General features: G+C 38.0%; 1 protein-coding gene across 2 annotated transcripts in view; it reads left to right on the forward strand.

Moving 5' to 3' along the window:
- cpne5b (copine Vb) overlaps positions 1-21,800 on the forward strand; it is a 143,112-nt gene that overhangs the window by 64,858 nt on the left and 56,454 nt on the right. The gene's annotated exons all lie outside the window — the stretch shown is intronic.

The following is a 21,800-nucleotide window of genomic DNA, read 5'->3' on the forward strand; positions in this document are numbered from 1 at the left end:
TAAAATACATTTTGAGTCAGTTTGGTCTAAAACTATACAAACAATTTACACATAATTATTTAACAAATATCAGAATGTACTGTGATGAGTTATCTGGGTATTCCTGTCATCTGTATGTATTATTAAATTGATATCAAAGCATATTGATCAATATCGAATCGAATCGTGACCCAAAGAATCAAAATCTAATTGAATTGAGGTTGTGGACAAAACCCAGCGCTAGTGATAATGTCGGAAAGCAGTGAGAAAAAGTATAAGGATGAAACATTTTTTATTCTTCAGTCATTCAGATATCATGATGTATCTTGAAATACATCAATTATTGCAGAATCAGTGAATAACAATAAAACCGTCATCCGTATCACAAAATGATGTTGTGTTGTATCTAATTGTATCATATATGGTATTGTATCATGAGTAGCCAGGCCATTCCAACCCTTGTAGCAGCAGTACTTAAAAAAAAGTGCATGGCTAGGCTGGGGTCCATGCATGCTTTCTTAGATTTAGTTTAGTGTAGGCAAGATTCTTAACAATGCTGCATTAAACTAAGATTCTTAACAATGCTGCATTAAACTGCTGTGACATTATTTTTCAAAACACTTCACCAGAAACCTACGACGGAGGATTAGGGCCACGTAAATTATTATTATTTTTTTTTTAATTTCGTCGTAAAGTCGTAAATTTATGAGAATAAAGTCGTAAATTTAAGCGATTAAGAGAGATAAGACTTTAATCTTCTAAATGTACAACTTTATTCTCGTAAATTTATGACTTTAATCTCGAAATTTAATTTTTTCTTTTTTTTTTACGAGATGCTGCTGCTCTTCTGATATAGACTAAAATAACCACTTTATTCTTTTATTCTTTAAAGACTTTAAGAGTTCTACTTTCATCATTTTCGCGCAGGCTGGTCTCGAACTCGTTCATTTACGAGATTAAAGCCGTACATTTATTAGTCTATTTTCGTAAATTTACGACTTTAATCTTCTAAATGTACAACTTTATTCTCATAAATTTACGACTTTAATCTTGAAATTTTCTTTTTTCTTTTTTTTTAACGTGCCCCTAATCCTCCGTTGTAGAAACCACCAGTAGCAATGCATGTGTACTTCATTAAATGGTTCAGCTGGCTGCCATTTTTTAGATAACTAGTGAATTAGATAACTGTTGGCATGACGATAGCATGTTTATTTTCAGCAGATAGCGGGGAATGATTGAAAGAAAGATCAGTGTGGATTCTTACATTCATAAACTAGTTAGTGTCCCATCTTTGAAATACACACAAACCAGTGTTTCCATGAAGGGAAGACGTTTTGGAAGAGAGCAAGGAGGAAGGCATGAAGGAAGGAAGGAGGGAAGGAAGGAAGGAAGAGTGATGAAATATTTGCCTCTACCCCTCCCAGCTCCTGCTCTACAGCAGACATTGAGGTCTTTGATGCTGAGATGAAAAGTGACAGCTGTAATGCCCAGGGCAGCCCGTGTCTGAGGGACGAGGTGAAGTGAAACTGATGGTTCAGGAGTTCTGAGCTCCATGTAAAATGTGTTCGGTAGAGAGGGTTTACCCCACAGGCACATCGCCAGCTTCATCCAGGAATCTCCGATTGTAAAAAAAACAAAAAAAGCAAAAGCCAAAGGTTTGGAGAGGCTCATGTTCAAAAACAAAATGTCAAAACCCAAAGCAGTGGATAACAGTACAAATCACTTGAAAATATGTGTCATGAGGTTGTTTATTTGGGGTAATTTTGACCAGCCCACAACTTTCTTTTCATAATGATATTTCTATGCCTTTGTCTTAAATGTCTTACCAGAGCCAGAGAACGCTTCACATCTACAAAGCTTGGATAAGCTCATCTCTTGACACGGACTCATTTAAGATGATTTGTTTTAAATGTAACAGGTTAAACTAGTGTCTTAATCTATAACTTGTTTCGTTGGTTTTGCATTCTTTTGCTGGTGGTACCTGCATAGTTACCTCCACTGTGGCAGTGTGGATGTCTCTTTGAAATGAACAATGGGACTGCGATTTTCCACACAGCCCTTTTTTTTTCAGTCTGCATGGCATGGTTCTTTTGCTCATCCTGGTTTGGAGCAGGATTTTTGCAGCAGGTCCTATTGCCCCTGAAGACCCATTCACAGCAAATCTCCTCCAATGCTGCCTTGAGGCAAAAAAAGTGTTGTTCGGATGAGGGCTCATCCAGTATAGATACACTTGTGTCAAATATGTCTGCACACAACTCTGTTTTCTCCTCCTGCAGGAAAGAGCCGATCAATCTCTCTGCAAAGCCCGACCATCTGTTAGAAAACATTTCTTCTGTCTGGATTCAATCAGAGCTTTCAATCATACCAACAGAGGAGTTTTTCCTGTGCTAAATTATCAAATTCAAAAATTGCTGTAGTGGATTTACAGTCTGAACTTACAGTTTGCAGTCAACTGGTTGCAGAAGACTGGTGGGAATCAGCAGAATAAAACACTTTAGCACTAAGCCCAGGCTGTTTAAACATTTGGGGGAAAGCAATTTTGGCAAATAGCGTTGATTTTCCTCCAAAACCAATTTGAGGACTCAGCAGCATTGATGGCAAACAAAGCATTAGAGCGATTGGCTGCCATTGTCACAATACTAATTGCCTTTAAGGTGTCATTTGCTATCTAACAGAACGAGGGAAAAAGGTTTCTTTCTTTTTTTTTAATTCGCCCTCTGTGTTTGTGACTTCAAACAAAGGAGGAAAAGAAAAGAGAAAACCCATGTAATGAAATTTGTCAAGTCTGTTTTATGTTCTCCTCTTTGAATATTGACTTCTTTTCAACGCACACTTCCACATCTGCCTTGTTTTTGAAATTACGGTTACAGATATTCAGTTTGAAAGATGAAAGGGTTTAGCTGGAACTGCAATATTAAACCATCAAAGTTAATAATGAAGCACATCAATCAAGCAAAACTGCCCCTAATTACCACACATCTGCCTCCAGCTGCTTTTATTTCCAGGTATGAATTAGGCTAGCTACAATTCCTCTTCCTTGAAAGACGTTACAATGCTGCCTTTTTGATGCAGTGTGTGCTTCATTTGAGGCATGATGAATGCCGCTTCACTCCCTCTCTCTCTCAGGCAAAGGGCAGACTAGAGGATCCCAGCAGCCATCGCAGTTCATTTCTTTACTCCCCTGGGTGGCTTCTCACTCTTTTCCCTCTCCTGTTTGATTAATGGCACCTCCTCTCCGGTGGCTGTTGTAATAAAGTCAAATGAGGTCTCCGATGGCTGAGGCGTTGTAGAATCAGCAGTGGGTAATTGAGGAAGTGGAAGTCTCAGGTGGGGGGTCTGAGTCTGTCTTACTGGCAGTGAAATAGTGTTTCACTTTCACCCTCTGGCAGAGTTTAGTGATCTCCGTAAATGGGTTAGAGTGGGCCCTGCTCCGCTTACGCATTGGCGTATGTTTTGGATGCTTGTGCTCCAGTTTTAATAAGAAAGGTTCCAGAGCTGCTGTTGTGGAAGGAACCTGCTTTGTCTCTTTGAATGCTCAGTGTGTTCCCTGAATAATACAGTGGCAGAGGAGTGATAACTGAAACTGTTGTAATCCACAGTATCTTCTTCAACCAACGATAATGTTCTCCTCTTAAGAGAGACACGTTTGAGACGTGGTGCTGGCACATGTTTTCCCAGGCTAAAATCGCTTACAGTAATTCAAGAGAAATCCTGAAACCTCTAAATTTTTTAAATCTCCTTTGACCAGACAACAACTCTTTCTCAAATAGGTTGTTTGGGAAGTGGTTGGGTAATGGATGCAGCAGGGCTCTCCATTCCTATTAGGAATATGGCTGGGGCTCTAAATGCCCAGTTCACTCAGTCTTTGGTTTAAGGAAATCCATTCTGCAGAAAAAGGATAGGATAGGCCAGCAGCCAATAATATAATATAATAATCCAATATAATATAATAATAATGTAATATACAGCATATATCAATCATAAAAAAACACCCACTAAACAAACTCCAGCTTCACACACAAACAACACATAAATATAATAGACTTGTTCTGATGCTGGCTCTATTTATACATTAATATATACACAGCATCCAGATCAAAGTGTTTAATGAGCAAAGAGGTGACCGGTAGGACAACAATGCTCCATGTACGATGTGACATATAACAGGCACCTTAATTGCTCTCTAAATAACATGGTCCTTTACCATCTGTTAGTTGGTCTTGTTTTGTACTTGAAGGGTAAGGAGCTGCCGACCTTGTTGTTTCCCAAACTCACAAACATAGGTCAGCCACTAACTTTCCCTTCGGGATTCTTAGTTTCTCATTTCAGTTTGCATAAATAAAAGATACTTCAAATATACACTCATCTCTGTACTATTGGTCCACTTTTTAAACAGTGGCCAACTTGACTTTGTTACTTCCTGTCACAGATGAAAGGGTACCTCCACAAAAATGTACCTTCACATTTCTGTCACTTACCTTTTATAACTACTTATGTTGCAGTGGTGCTGAATAGACAGCTCCTTTAAAGAGGGCTTTAAACTGTATGAAGGATTTTTCTGCTATATCATTTGAGTGCTCTCCCTGTCTAGGCTGTCATTTTTATTTAATGGAAGAATCAAAAAACAATCACTGACTGGACTGACTTGGGTGTATTAAGTCAAAGGATTATGTTTGCCGGAGAGGAACTGAAAAGCCTTATGTTTTTGTCGAGATAGAAGCATTTAGAGAGCCACCTTATAACAGCTCCACATTTCATTTAGTGATGCAAAAACCATACAGTATATATACATTTTTTTGATTTGATTAATTTATTTTTGTGTCATGCACACAAAGTGCCCAACCCTCATGATCTTATAAGACACCAAAGAATTCAGTTGCAGTGGTTCACATTTACAAATCATAACATTACAAAGTTGCCTGCTCCTGTCACAGTTCAGTCTTAAACAACATGTTATGTCGTTTTCCCCAGGCTTTACAAACAAAATCTGCTATAACAAAGGTTCCTTTTTTAAAACACAACTCTAGTTTTTTATAATCGTCTAGCCAAAAGAAATCAACATAAATTGAAGACATTCTTTTAAAAAGAACATCCCTGATGTCAGCATACATCGGGCAGTAAAACAGAAAGTGAATCTCGTTTTCAATTTCTCCTAACTCACACAACAAACAAACTCAGTCTTTCTCTGGAATGGCATTAAACCTGCCGGTCTCTAAAGCTAAAGGCAATGCTCCTGAACGTAGCTGAGCGCAGAGGGATCTTTGTCTTTTGGTTAAATTAAACTTAGCATAGGCTTCTACGCTGTATCAATCCTTTATGAGACAATACATTTAGTTTTGGTTTGCACCATATATCCACAGACCATTTCTCTTTGTACATTAGAAACATATTATTTTTTATCTCCTGAATATCACAAGTTAACTTATTTAGAAAAATACATACCTAAAAATATACCTGGAATTTTTCAATATTCTTTTATCCACAGATACTGTGGTTCCTTATACCAGTTGATACAACTGATATTTCTTTTTTTACTGAAAACACAAATACAGAGATCTAATCTATAAAACTATCCTGGGAAGATGCCGTGTTCTTCATTACTGGAAGACGACAGACTCATTTTATGCTTCTGCACAGGTAATTAATTGTACACAGAAACTTAATCAACAGAAAATCTAAGAAACACTTCTGTTTTAATTATCTAACTGATACAATGGTGGCAAAAAAAAAGCCACATCCTTAATTACTGCTCAATACTAATTATCACTCAACCAACATTTAGAGAATAGAAGTAAAAACCTTTTCACCTGAAAAAGGAACCCATTCACCTGAAAGACGAGGAGCTCCACACAAGCTTTTACCACTTTAGCTCGTAGAGGAAAAGATGTTCAAATTTGTTTTCGGTACATCCAACACTTGCCCCTTCATTTAAATGCTGTCTGTTAACTCCAAGCTCCAAGACAACAGATGTTTTATTTATTATACTTAATGAGACAAACCCAGCAGGAACTTGCATCCCAATCCCCCCATGTCCTCAGTTCTCCTCAATTATCAGTTTCCTTACATCAGACTCGAGACACGCAACAGTGTTTCCACAGAGAGAGAGAGAGAGTGACAGAAAACTGTGACAGGGAAGTCATAATGAATCTCATTGATACTTCTAACACTGCATGTATATATATAGTCTAGATAGTACAATGTCCTTGTACATCCAGTTCTTTGTTCCAGAGCCTGATTAAAGATCATGTATAGTGAACCCTGCCATAATCTCTTCAGCTCATTAGTCTGAATGAAAGAAAAAATGAGATGAAAACAGTAAAGCCATGTCTAGTCCCAGTTCACCTCTCGACTGTCACGCTGTGCTGAGGCTACACACAACGGCAATCAAAGACAGAGAAAGAAATGAAAGATGAATGAGGTCAATTATGTATCAGTTGTTCAGAGCCAACCCCCTTTTTTTTTTTGGCCCAGAGACGAGCACTCGGCTACGTCTAGAGAAAACTACATCCTGCACAAAATCAACTATTGCACTGGGCATGAAGCATGAGGTGCAGGTTAACATCGATGTTGTTTCTAGCGATTCAAGGCAGGGAATTGGACATATGATCAGAAATTCCCTTTCTTTACTGCTTTGATGTGCATGTATCATTTTCATTTCCCCTCTCATTTACCAGACCCTTCACCTCAGACCCTGACCCTAAATCTTTAACATTAGAGCTAGAGTTCCAGTCCCAACACTAGTTTGAAAACTTGATCTTACACCATTAATAATCCACACTCAAATTATCTTTTTTTTATTTCAATGATTGGATTTCATGTGTATATATTTATACATTTTTCCGACATTATTGTTATAATTGGTTACTTTGAAGCTTAAGTCCTCATCACACATATGTTTTCTTCCATGTTGGAACAACTTTTTGGCTGCTTGATGTCTACAGAATCCTGTTCACAATGCAAGCTCGCCACAGTTAGATGTGTAAAACAGAGACAATCTAATCTGACAGTGCTCAGGCCTGTACATGATCCTAAAGTAATCTGATGATAAAAACTTGTGTCAAGTCAAGCGTACTGTGACCTCGTTCAGATGTTATTGTTAAACACATTGAAGATTCAAGACACGCACACTGTTTTACTGTCAGTTTCATTTACCTTGTTCAATATCTCAAATATTTGTCAGTTTTTTCTCAAGATACATCAAATACTGTTTCATGTATTTAAAAATGCTTTAACTTTTTTGAAGCCAACATTTTTTCATGAAAATGTTCAACTTGTTTGAGGGCAAAATTTTTTCATAAAAATACAAAATTATTTGTAATGTTTTTCAAGCCCCTTAAAGGAGTTTTTCAATGGGTAATGAAAGAAACTGAAGTTAGAAGTGATGCCTCTTTATGAGCTAAAAAAGAAAACATGACCATCAATGACAAGATTTACCATTTCTGGACATTTTTAAGACTGTTAATGTAAACTATAGGGGGTAGGTGTCAAATGAGACTTTTTGAAGCACACTGAAGAAATAGCCCTTTACTAAAGTTTCAAAAACAAATATTCCCAATGAGTGATACATTTGGCTGTTAAAAAACATCAGAATGAGAGTTTTTTATTGGAATACACTACCTACTGTTTTGTAGAGGACAAGATCAGCAAAGAGATATGACATACCATTTATTTGGCTTTAGGGGTCATCATAAACAACATAAACCAAGCTTTAAAGGCTTTATATGTGATTTTTCACACTTAAATATAATAGAAATCAAGGATATCCTCTGAAAATAACTCTGTGAGTCATGACTGTCTACAATGGGTGTAACACCCGAGTCCCACTGTCTGTGATGCTTTCAGAGTTTTCAGAGTCCTATCTTCAGTTTGTTTACATCGCCAGGACGGCCGGCTGACTCCTCCCCTCGTGTATAAAACTTGTTTAATTGAGGGACTAGAGAAAAGAAGAATAACATACTGTACTCACTGCTTAACTGTGTTTCTAGATCACGCTCATTTCAGGTAAATTTACACACTGTGTGAAGATACGAGCATAATAAAGATCGCTAGCATTAGCATGCTAACACAACAATGCAGTGCGAGTTGTTTTGGTTTCATGCTGGTGCTCAAGGGCGACATCTGCTGGATCAAAAAATCACATATAAAGCCTTTAAAGATACCATTTTTGGAAATATGTTTAAGCATACTACATAACTGTCGAAAGTAAAGTAAAGTAATGTTGCCACAAGTCGTTGTTGTGATAATATCCTGAGGCAGTATTCATTTAAAAAGTGCCTCTAGGTCTTGACTCCTCTCAGTGCCCATTTGCCCTCCTGTTCCAAAACATACTTATGAGAATTTGGTTTGTATTCATGGAAGTCAATTATCGCTTTATCCAATATGCTTCCTAAAGGCCTTCCCCATCGAGTTTTTGCTTTCCTGTCTATTCCTCAGCTCGGTCACAGCGTGCCGTTGCAGCATGCTGGAGGATCAGTAAAAAAAAAGAAAAAAAAAAAAAAAAAACACCAGGAAACTAAACACTCAACCTTCTTTTATACTTGATCACTGTTTCTGACAAAAGCTGTGGAGTGGAATGGATTCAATGACCTGTGGGTGGAAGTCTGGCAATGAGGCCAACTCAAAAACTGATGTAGCTGCAGGACAAATTCATTTACCAACATCCAGTAAACTGAACTTATTGTGTGGGCTGTAGAAGTCTTTTGCTTCTTTTCATGTATGAAATGGAACATGTATGGCTTTTGGACACATTTTGACATGTATGGTCGTCTACAGAGTTGACCAGAACCTCATATATACAGAACAGGTCAAGGGGGTGCTTCACTAATAAGTTAGTAACAGCTGTTTCCTGTTTCCAGTTCTGATGATTAGTCTTTGGGGGCTTAAGCAGAGGTAAAGCTGTTTCAGTTTGAATAAATCATCATCCAGTGCTCTTTTCCTTCTGGAGAGAAACAGATGGTTGTCCTAGTGTGTAAGAGTGTTTGCTAGAGCTGCGCACACATAGTTAATCATTGAACACCCCCAAATGTAAGGCAAAATTATACATCATGGTGTAAAATAAATGTAATGCAAATAAATCCCTGTGCAGAGTCTCTATGACTAGAGAGCATTTAAGTAGTGATTGTAGTTGTCATGAAGATTTGCCGTTCAATTTGAAGAAAGTCCAGTAATTTATTCTTAATATTGTCTGCAAGTACTTTGTGCAATTTACACATAAAAACAGTTGTACAGCGTTGATGTTCATTATGTTTTGCCACTTGTTGTCAAGCAGTGTCTCTTGGGCATGGGGGATGTGGAGAGACAGGAGGGGGAGGGGAGAGCGTTGTTTTGATCTGTAAATCTGCTCTGTAAGTTGCTTTAAAAGCCTCAAAGGTTTTTAATGTATTTGATCTGGAACTGCCATTTGTTCCCTTAAATTATTTATTTTATTATTAGGGTTGGGCACGTTAACGCGTTATTTTTCGAGTTAACTCATTAATTAATTATCGCCGACAATTATTTTATCTCGCATTAATGCAGTTTTTATTATTTATTTTTTTATTGTAAGTCTGTTGCTCACTGGCTTTTATTTTGTAAAATTCCATCGTGAGCGAGCCTATTATGTTGCTTACTGCTGCGCATGTCTGCTGCGGCGCTCACAGGAAAGAGGAAACAGTGTTGCCAACTTGGCGACTTTCTCGCTAAATCTGGCAACTTTCCAAACCCTCTTGGCGACTTTTTTTGTCAACAGCTACTAGCGACAAATCTAGTGATTTCTTCTGGTGTTATTGGAGACTTTTGTGGTGTAAGAAACTGACGTGAAAGCACGTATTGCTCTGCAGTTACTGTCCTCAACGAGCAGCGGGTGCTGCCGTGAGCCCCTCCCCCTTCCAAAAGCACTCACAGGCTGTCAGTGTAGCCTTGAGCAGCAGACCCAGCTGCAGTCAGAGAGGAGACCCACACCACTCTGCGTCCAGACTGCAACCAATGCAATAAGCTTTAGTTTTGTATTTATTTGCTTTGATTACATTGTTTAAGTTGAGAAGTACATTTACAATAATAGTGCGCTATACACTACTTTTTAATTCATTATTGCATTTTGCGTATAACAATGTGATTAATCGTGATTAATCACAGGAACTCGTGCGATTAACACAATTAAAACTTTTAGTCGTTGCTATTTATTATATGTGGCATGTCTGACCGTTTAAGACCTAAAATTTCAGATGCATGCCTGGACACATCCAGAGATGTGTGTCTTATGAAAATGATATGATAGTGAAGTTGAAAGAAGTAAGTACGCTTATTTTTGAAACCTTGTAGGTAAAAAAGGAGAAGGCTTTAGTGCTTTGATTAGTCTTTGTTTTAGGGTGATAACTGCGAAGCTTTATATGTCACAACATATATTTGACATGTAAAATCAAACAGTCTCAGACAGGGTCAGTCTTGTTCCCTCATGATTTTTTTTTATCTTGAACATTATCCAAATGTAACCAGAGCAGGTTAGGGGTAAGCATAAGCTATTGTACCATGGCAGTGTAACTGGTAAGAAGTGAACAACTTTTGTAGTACTAAAAAAACGGAGTTAACCCTGAAGGTACCTCAATAACCGTCAAGGATGGCACTTTTCTGCAGGGGGTTGTAGATCATCAGTTCTGCATATAATATCATATTCTCTCTTCATACAGCGCTGCTTGTGATGTCTTTGATGATGTTGTTCTTTTGCGCATTGGGTCAGTCCAGGACCATGACCAGTTCACACCGGAATCTGATTCAGGCTGTGTTTTAAAAAGTAATGTGAACAGCCTTACAAAGAGACAGATCTGAGAGTATAAATTAATAGAACATTAAGACTTGAAATGTGAACGTAGATTCAACATGTTTGAGAGATCCTGCTCCTCTATCCATTCCTCTCGAGGTGTTAATGAGCACTCCTACTGGAAGTGAGTCTCTGACTGACAACCACAAGGATTGAACCAAAGGTGTTGACAGTACCTGATGTTATGGAATGAGCTACCTGTGTCCTGTGAATTCAACTCGTCATTGTTAATAATGTCCACAAGGGTGGTGTCATCTGCATACGTATTTCTTTAACTGTTGACTGTCTGGTGTGATGTTAAATCATTTGTTTAGAAGGGGTTATGATTATAAAAAATTTATTCGGAGATCAAATTGATACGAGGTACATGTCAGGTCCTTATTCGAGAGATTGCTTTTAATGTGTCAGATTGATGTAATCTTCTATCCTTGAGGTTTGGTGTCCAGTGCTTATCTGACTTCATAAAATCCCAGTGGAGGTAGAGATCGAATCAGTGCGAAATCTATTTGTTTAACTGAATAATTTTTGCTTCAATATAAACTGCAGACAGTACGACAGAGAAACTGAGGTATAATTAGAGGCAGGACACAACTGTGGCCGGAGTGCTGTTGGTCTAAAGTTAAAAAAGGTAAGACCAAGAAGTTATGCCAAAGTAATTAAAAGGACTATGCGGGCTACATGGGTGTTTTGTTTATTTTGTCAATTTTGTATTCATTTCTAAGAAAGAAAAAAAAAGTGAAACATGTGGCTTGACCAAATCACTCGATTAATTGTCTTATTTTGCTCAACAATGCTAATTACTATAATTAAAAAATGTATCACAGATTATCAATATTTAGAGGTAGGCCAGTTTAAAATATATATAATTAATGAGTATAATTGTGTACTTGTAACACATTTAACATGGTAAGTTTCTTGTTCTTAGTACTCGTTCATTCATCTATTGATTCATGTATTATGGATTCTTTTGCTACCAATAAAGGAAAATGCCAAAAGCATTTACCATTAAATGTCTACTGGTAAAACGTCAATTTATGCACACCATAAAAGGATTTGAGCATTTCCCCCTGTGCTGAATGAAGTCGATGATAACCATAAAATACAACAACAATAATCTACTCTGACTTAGAGCTGTAACCAGCTTTTTACATCTCTCTTTTCCTCACTTGAGTGCTTCACCTTGTTTCTTCCACTAGAATAACTCTTGTTAGTTGCAGAATTCAAAACACCTCACAGGCTGTAGTGTCATAGTTTCCTTAACAAAAGGCAATCAACCTTTTTGCCCTTCTCCATCAGTAGAAACCTCTCGTTTTCTCTGTTAATCACTGGTGGATTTTCCTGGCTCTCAGACGAGCTGTTGCACAGAATGAATCAATGAGCAGCTATTCTTTGCAATGGATCCTTCTGCTCGAGTGCTCTTCTGGAAGGCCTCCAGCACAATGTCACTGTCAAGAAGTCTGATTGTGTACAATGGCCTTGGTTTGGGCCTCGAGTTACTTGAAGTCTTTTGTGCTTGTTTTTACAATCTTTAAAGTGCAGGATCCGCAATAGGTGCAGTGATTCATACACCAATAAGAAACAAAACAAAGAACACAAAATAAGACTAAATATAAAAAGTTCCCTGTGAATCATTTTTTCTTCTAATTTACCGTATTTTCCGCACTATAAGGCGCACCGGATTATAAGGCGCACCTTCAATGAATGGCCTATTTTAGAACTGTTTTCATATATAGGGCGCACCGGATTATAAGGCGCATAGAATAGAAGATACTGCAGTCAAACGTTTGACTGGGGTTGCGTTATGCATCCACTCCTCTTCTCCCAAACGTGGAGGGGAACTTTTCCCTGATTCAGTAAACACGTAGTAAAAGAAACAGTCTGATACCACTAAATCAAACGTTAGTGCATTCACAATATAGTAATTCTCGAAATTGTTCATTCATTAGTGCATTCACAATAACTCAACGTTGTTCAAACGTTAATGTGCATATTAACAATATCTCCCAGCCTTGTTCAGTTGTAAACACGTAAAAGAAACACAGTCTGATACCGCTAATTCAAACGTTAGTGCATAACTCAACATTGTTCAGTTACGTATAACACGTAAAGCTCACTTTTTCAGTTCATTCCCCGTCCACGAATCCCTCGAATTCTTCTTCTTCAGTGTCCGAATTGAACAGTTGGGCGAGTACGGCATCCAACATGCCCGGCTCCCTCTCGTCATTATCCGAGTCAGTGTCGCTGAGTGCCGTGTACAACCAGTATGGATCAACCAATTAACCAATTGATCCATATATAAGGCGCTCCGGATTATAAGGCGCACTGACGTTTTTTGAGAAAATTAAAGGCTTTTAAGTGCGCCTTATAGTGCGGAAAATACGGTAACTAAATCTGGTTAAATGTATTTGAACTTTTCTGTCTTCTTATTAGGGTAGAATGTTGATTTTATCGATTATGTTTCAGGTTCAAGTTCCGATTCTTGATTCCACATTTAGGCTCTCAAAAGTAAAATGTCAACTGTGACAGGGATTTTTCTTTCTTTTGTTGTATTTGGTTTAATAGCATGAATTGAGTTATTCTGTGAGCTGTTGTTAGTGTACTACAATGACTCAAAAATAACAGACAAGGCTTAAAGATGTATATTAATGGAAATAAACAGATATCAATAATGTATTTTCCATTCCTAAACGCTGCTGACTTGGTGACACAGGGGTTTAACCCCTTCACCACAAATCTACTCCCCTGTCTAATCTCACGATTTTTTTTTTGGCAAAATCCCGATCACGATTTTATCTCGATTTTTTTCATACTGATCTTTAGACAAATTTGTAAGTTAATGACTAGTTCAACCAAACTTCATATAGTTCAAACTTCATCTGTATAATGTTTTTAAATGCACAACAACTGAGCAGACAAGTTTAATCTATTTGAAAAACATCTTTGTAGGAGGTCTGGAGGTCTCACCCAGAACATCTTTAGCAACAGAAAGGTCTTTCCCTCGATTTGATCCAATATTTATGAACAATTTGAAGGTTTTCCTCACCACTTTGAAATTATGATTTAGTTATGTGTCCTCTTTTTATGTTCATCAGGAACATTTTCATGTAGTGATGCATTAATTTAAAAAACATGTAGACTTCGAGTTCTTGTGTTTCTGTTCTATTTAGCCCTGCAGAGTTCCTACAGCTTGTTGTTTTTTATGACATCATTGGACTAACTTTAGTTTTGTTTATATATAATCAAACATAATACAGAATGTGTTCATTCTGTGACACATGCTCGATCAAAGTAAGTTTTACTCACAGAAGAGTTTAATTCATAGAGGGGGCGGACATCGTTGATTGATAGACAGACAGTCACCATGGTTACTCACTCTCACCTGCCTGCTGCTTTGTAACATCGTTTAGCCTAATCCCTATAGGTTCCGTTATCACAACAGGTGAGCTTCGGGTGGACAGGCTTGATAGTAACTTTTAAAAACCGAGAGAGCAGAAAACACCGACAACAACATTTTAAACACCGGGGTTATATCTCCACTCACTGTCTGTCTGAGCTCCTCTCTGTCTGACTCTCTGCAGACTGTGAACGTCTCTCCGGCTCGTATAACGGTTTCTTGTGTCGCTATCCGAGATGTAAACTTAAATGTGCAAACTATGTGGATAAGTTAACTGTTGCTCACACCGTGTCGGTTTGGAAAAATATCAGAACAGTTGCATATAACTGGGATGGAGTTGTTTTTGCGGACTTAACTTTTAAGTTTCGTTTTCGTTTTCACTGCTGTGGAGCAAAAGAGGAGGAGCATAAACTGCAGCATGATAGAATAAACACATTAGCCCGGTTCTACGATCTCTCTGCTTTGGCAGATCGTCAGCAAGTTAAAATCCTTCACGATCTAAGATTGTTATATCGGCCACCACTATCTCGATACACATTTTCATGTATTTTGGAAAATGACCATGACCTAAACAGAATTCACTACAGCAGCTATTCTTTAATGTTGAAAATAGCAAACAACAAAGGTCTATTTTAAAGGTTCCTTCAACTTAAAACAAGTCCATTCAGGCCCTCAGAGATCCTAGAAGTAAAGTTGATGTATTATATCTCAGAGCTATTAAAAAATGAAAATATTATATTTTATAATGTTTAAACCTAAAATAGTTATCTGTTTTCTCTCGCTTTATTTTTGATTTTTGCATCTGACCTATCAGCCCTGTTAGATCCAACCCTAACGCTTCACAGTCAGCCTGTATTTACATCTGTGTGCAGAAGCAACAACTTACAACAAAAAGGCCACAAAGGTCTTGACACAAAATAAGAAAATTCTCACCTTAGAGAAATGCAGCAAATAAAATAGTCTTGCATTTCTAAACTTAAATTGGCTTATGCTGTTGTCTGTTTTGCTTTTAGGATCTTTCATACAAAAAGAAAAAACAGATTTCACTTGACTTTGAGTCCACTTCTAGTTTTTGTACGGTTATAAACTATAAAGTTAAAAATAACATTAATTTCTTGAGACTAACTTACTGTAAATTGCTTGTAATGGTAGGTAAGACTTTTTTTCAGATTTTTGTGGAGAAACCTCAGCTGATCATCATGCTCAAGTTTCAGAGCTCTTCTCTGAGCTGTCACTATTTCTCTAGCAGTGGAGAACGCCCTCTCTGCAGAGACACTTGTACCTGGATACAAAAAAGGATTTCTAGATAAGTCAGACAGCAAGGGGGGATCAGCCTGGTGCTCCCTCCACCAACTGACTGGATCCCCAGTAATATAGCCAATGAATGTGCCCCTTTGTATTTTTTTATTTCATCCACTGCCTGATCATGTAGGGACACAAGTGAGTCCTGTTTTTTGGGAAGAGAAAATGTCTCTCCAAATAAAACAGCAAGAGCACAGGTGGCGCCCTTTATTCTGTTGCAGGGTGGGGAAGAAGAAGAACCACTTTTAGCCTCTTCTTCTACATCTTTCTGGTTGCTCTGAAATTATAACATCAAATTCTACTTGTTGTTCAACCAAGCCTACATAATATTCATCATCGAGATGAGTCACAGTTGTCTACTTCTATCATTACGTTACACTGCACAGTCAAAGACATGGACTTATTAAAATGTAATACCATTTCTAATTAATTCTAATTTAACCTCACCTGAGAAATCCATTCTGCATCTGCTGCCATGGTAACGTAGGTGTCCTGTTATTCATCTTCCTCCAAGAGGAGGAAGTGCCTTAATGTGTGCATCTAGTGCTGAGGCCATGCACAGAAAGGGCTTGTCGCTCACGCATCTCTTCCCAAGGTCTCCGGCCTGAGCATTTTTTAATCTCTCTCATAACTGCTGAGTCTGTCAAATTCAAACTGTGCACAGAGCATTTTACAGGCGCTTAACTTTTTCAGCTCTGTCACGATGGTCGTATTGGAGACATTATCTGTCACCAAGGCCCGGATCCTCATCACCAAGCACCCTTTCATCCATCACGTCTCAAAGCAAAGCTGCAATATTTGACGTGGTGTGGCTGTCAAACGTTGCTCTGGTCTGCAGAACATGCAAGACCATTTCCCATTCCGCAGAAATGTTGTAGCATGTACTATAAGAGTTACATGTGACTGTGTGATGCTCTTGACATCTAAGCATCACATGTAATGTACGGGCACAAGTCTTTACAAAAAAAAAGGTTAGGGAAATTATTACTTAAAGGCTTTATATGTGATTTTTTGATCCAGCAGATGTTGCCCTTGAGCACCAGCATGAAATCAAAACAGCTTGCGCTGCATTGTTGTGTTAGCATGCTAATGCTAGTGATCTTTATTATGCTGGTATCTTCACACTGCATGTAAATTTACCTGAAATGAGCGTGATCTAGAAACACAGTTAAGCAGTGAGTACAGTATGTTATTCTTCTTTTCTCTAGTCCCTCAATTAAACAACTTTTATACACGAGGGGAGGAGTCAGCCGGCCGTCCTGTCGATGTAAACAAAGTGAAGATAGGACTCTGAAAACTCTGAAAACATCACAGACAGTGGGACTCGGGTGTTACACCCATTGTAGACAGTCATGACTCACAGAGTTATTTTCAGAGGATATACTTGATTTCTATTATATTTAAGTGTGAAAAATCACATATAAAGCCTTTAAAAGTGTCATTCAATGTCGTCTGGGAAGGCACATACTATTACTGTGTAGCCAGCCTAGCTCATCAAGATGGTGATCTGTAGATGCAGGTTGGTTGTGTTGCAGCAGTTTTTTTTACCGTGTTTTTGCAAAGCTTGTATATTGCATGACTCAAGTCTAACTCCCAACTCCCTGGTGTTCGCAAAAACCCTGGATTTCCCCATATCTTAGCTGTCACTTACACTGGCGGTGGATAGAGTAATTCATCCATACTTATTTTGTTTTGCTGAAGCGTGTAGTTTGGCTTCTATTGCCAACCATTGGCCTCATTGTGAACTGCACCAGAGATGATGTGTCTTTGAAAACTAACACAGCAGCAATAGCAATACTGTAAAATCTGCATTGATGCACGCATTGGCAAGGCGTACATGATGACATATTTCCAAATCAAGGTTTTGACCGCAACCCAAATTCTTATACCACTGCCGAATGTCTAACAATATCAATTACTGTACTGTTAAAACTGATAGTGCCAATAATAGAAAAGGTCCCAAAAAAGCTTGATTAAAGAATTGTACAAACAATGATGTTGCTATGTGGTCACATAATGATAAAGCAGAATCACACAAATGAAGAAATGTTTCAGTGTGACCAGTTTCAAACAGACAGCTGGAAGGAGAATTGAGTAGCTACAACATAATTAGCTTAGTGATCAATTATTTTCAGTCTTATCTCTTTTTCTTGTCCTTATCTTCTTGTGCTTCTCATTTCCCCCCTGGCCAAATGAATTCAGTCATTCCTTATAAACAAAGACTTTGTTTAGTTTTTTAAGAGTTTCGTAACTACTGTGAACAAAATGGAATGTGTTGATGTATGTGTGTGTCTATATGTCTTGTATATTTTATACGTCTGATAACTTATCTCCGTCTCTCGATGCTCATCTTTGCTCTCGGTCAGTATGCGTCAGTCTGTCAGTAAATGTTAATATGGGCAGATCAAAAGACCTCTGTGCATCCTGTGAGTCTTTGAAGCATTGTGTTGATAGATCGGTTGTATTATGCATGCACCAAAGCTTTGGCTCTTTTAAGACAGACAGAAAGAATATCTTTCTTTTCAGACATCCTAAGTTATTGCAAAAAAGAGAATTCTAATTTGCCCAGGGTGCAGTACAAAGAATAAGACTTACTGCCAGCCCAACACATTTATTAGATTACTGTTTCAGGTTTGCAGTAATATGAGGGGGCACTGTGTACCTGGAGCCCTCAGGAGGTTTATATTCTGTAACTGAGACCAATTCTAAATCAAGTCTGAGTCTTTTCTTTTTCTTCCACTGTTGTAAATCAATAGCAAAGTGAAAATTAGATTTTATGTGATTATTTTTACCTCCTTTTAGCAGTGTTTGCTAAAGCAACAAGATGTGTGGAATTATTTGGCATGCCCAGCAACTAAGATGGGTCAAGTCTGATTTGTCCACTTTCTGTGAGTCATCCTGGAACAAAGAAACATGGATACAGAGAGAAAAATATTGTTCAGTGTGGATGTCCTCTTGTTTTTATTTAATGTTAGTTGTGCCAGCACTGCCAGCCGTCGGTTCTTCTTGAAGGTAAATGTCAACATGCCTGTGCAAGTTGTTTTGGTTTCATGCTGGTGGTCAAGGGCGATCTTTGATCTGCTGGATCAAAAAATCGTCTATAAAGCCTTTAAGTATAGTTGTAAACTCAATCAGGACACCTTAAAGACATATTGAGTTGAAATCACTCAGGTCATACAATGAAGTCCTCCGGTACACATTTTGCCCACATTCATTTGGTTATGTGCAAATGTGTGCTGGGCCGTATTGACAGACAGCCTGTGTGTGCATATTGTCTGACACACCACAGAACCTTAAAGCAACCTTGGGCTTCATAGAAAGGTCTCTCATGCCCACGCTTCTCTAGTTCCCTGCAAAACTCTCTGTTGCATGTCCATGAAAGCTATATTTATGAAAGCCCAAATCAAAGCTCAGTTTGTGATTTTTACATTCTAGACAAGATGATAGAGACTAGGTTTTTCTTTTTTTTTTAAATAGATAACAGGGAAGTGAAAACAATTAAAAATGGTCATAGAGACAATTGTGGAGATGAATATTTCATGCCAGGTTTGCACAGGCATTCTTAAAGCTTTCAACCTGTAATTGGATCACATAGGATGCATGTTAACAGGCATCAAGTTTAAGTAACAGAGTGTCAACAATTTCCACTTCTAAACTGTGTAGTGTTTTTCAACCAAAAATTGCACAGGGGTTGTGGTTGAAAGCCTGAACAGCAAGGGTTCACTTATGCTACCCTATAATCTTCTGACTCTTTATTTTTCACTTTTCAGCGGCCTTAAAATGACAGGCTATTTCTCGGAAAGGCCCGTGAGGAAATTGATTCAGTTACAGTAACTGAATGAGAGGAGAAGAATGTAGATACGGGGTCATATGTCTTTTGAAAGTGGTATTTCGAGCCAGTGGCTGATGGGGTGCCGCATGTCTGCAAGTGGGTCAGGTTTTGTGATGAAAACACCCTCACAGTTTCTTGCATCACTTACCCATGTGAACAGGATGGTTTCCTCACCTGAAGATCAACGGGAGCCTTTCACTGTGTGGATCAAAGGTCTGCGACTACCTCTTCAGATTGACACACATGTTTGTACAAAGAGGAGGAAGCACTTATACGCACAGCTGGAAAGCACTTTATCCAGTCTTTTGAACTCAGGGTTTTTGGTGCAAAACCAAGTCCAGTAAAATCCTAGAGTCTTGTGAAGATATTGTCGAAAGAAACAGATACCGAAAAAATAATATATTTTTCTAGAAATAAAGAATTAAATAGAAAAGAAAATACACAATATTATATACTCTTATGAAAACAAGTTGTTCTTAATTAACTATGCATGCAGCTTTTAGGAGACAGTGCTGCCTCCAACAAGACATTTGATAAAGTTTGTTCACAGAAAACTCAGCGACACAAACCAGAAGTGCTACCCTATGTTGATTTTACGCAGTTTGCCACTGACTATGTTTACATGCACACCATATTCCTGTATTAATCGGAATAATGACAATATTCTGATTGCGTAGGAGTCATGTAAACACCTTAATCCAATTGTCATAACCCGATTAAGCTAATTTTCTGATTATTAAAAACCTGAATAAGACACCTGGCATATGCCTGTATCAACCCGAATATTGGGTCATGTAAACACGTTAGTTGGACTATGCTCACGAATATGCTACTTCAAGGATTTGTTTACTTCTGCACATGTTCAACATGGCGAGAAACATGCAAAAGACCTTACACTTTTGGGGCGAGATGGAGACAAATTTACTACTACTACTCGCTCCCACCAGTCCTGGCTGTGAACTTTCATCCATAGTCTCTGCGGGGCTCTGGTTGGTATCCATGGCGTAACGCGTAGAGCTCCGTTTACCATTTCCCCGCATTCTCGTCGGCCGCGGTTGAGGAGGTGAATGAGAACGAGTGTTCCAGTCACACTTTGATGAAGAAGTGATAAGAATATTACACAGTATAGCGCAAAAGCAAGCATCTTGGACTATTTGGTGGAAATGCCAATACAGTGCGTGCAAAAAGAACGCCCCTAGATGACGTCTTGACACTACTACTACTACTACTACGGTTTATTGGGAATATGCTGATAAACATGTAAACGGGAATATTCCAGTAGCACAGTAACCCACCAGATACTGTAATATTGAGCAGGCACATACAGTACAGTAACAGTATGGCAGCTTTCTGTAGTCGTTCCTGCTTCCTTATGCAGCTTTCTTTGATGTAACTTGACCGGCCAACTATTAAATGAAGGATTTATCTGACTTTGATAACTATTGGAAATATTAAAAGTAATGTCAACAACAACAAAAATATTACATATGTTTAGTCTATTTTTAATTAATTGAGATATTTTACTGTAAAGATTCTACATCATTTGAGGCACTGCCATAGAAATTAATAATAAATATCCAAATTGGCTGCTTATAGGACACATATTATAAAGTTATGCATTTGGTCAAGAAATAATTGTACAGACAATAAAAACATCAACAGACTTTAAAGTCTTGATTGGCATTCTTCTGTGGACAGGTAAAGGAAGCCGACCACAGTGTCACCCTTTGTACAACACTTCACACTAATGAGGGACATTCCTCTTACTTTGACATACAGCTGATGAATGAGGGAATTAACACACTTACAGAATGATCCCGATAAACCTCCACAGTCCACAGGTAAAACATTTATAAGCCTCAGAACACAATGGTGTGATTCATTCAGATTAATGAAAGGTGTCACACATTAGGATTTTTTGTCAATTAGCCCGAAATGGAATCAGTAGGTCTTCTCGTTAAAAAAAGTTGGGGTGGATTTTGACTGGATACAAGAGAAATTCAACTCAAGGTTTTTCAGTATACATATTCTTTTAAGTACAAATTTAAATAAGAAAAGAGAAAACTAAGAATACAATAACATTAACGTTAAATAGTCACTTTTTAAAAGTAGCTACTGACAAAAAAAGCAGTCCCTGATAAACACAGTGTTAAAAAAATAAAATCAGGTCCCCTTCATCTAATGGATTCTGAGAAAACCCTGTCACCAAAACATCTCAACCTGGATGATCTCAGGTCTCTGACAGCACAAGGATATGAGTTCACTTATAGTCTCTTTATTTATAATTAAAAAGCCTTGGCATGATACTCTGAAGAAACCAGTCATATAATTTAAGGTCTGAGTGACACACAAATCTAAAGAGCTCCAGTAAGGAATATGAAACTATAGTAAAGTGTGTTACACACACACACATGAACAGCTCATGTTCACCTCAAACTCACATGTGCCACTTACCAGATAATTACCATGAAATGAATCTTGAGGGCATCGAAAGCAAG

Source organism: Labrus bergylta, chromosome 5 (genome assembly GCF_963930695.1).
Source record: "Labrus bergylta chromosome 5, fLabBer1.1, whole genome shotgun sequence".
In the NCBI taxonomy this organism is placed as follows: domain Eukaryota; kingdom Metazoa; phylum Chordata; class Actinopteri; order Labriformes; family Labridae; genus Labrus; species Labrus bergylta.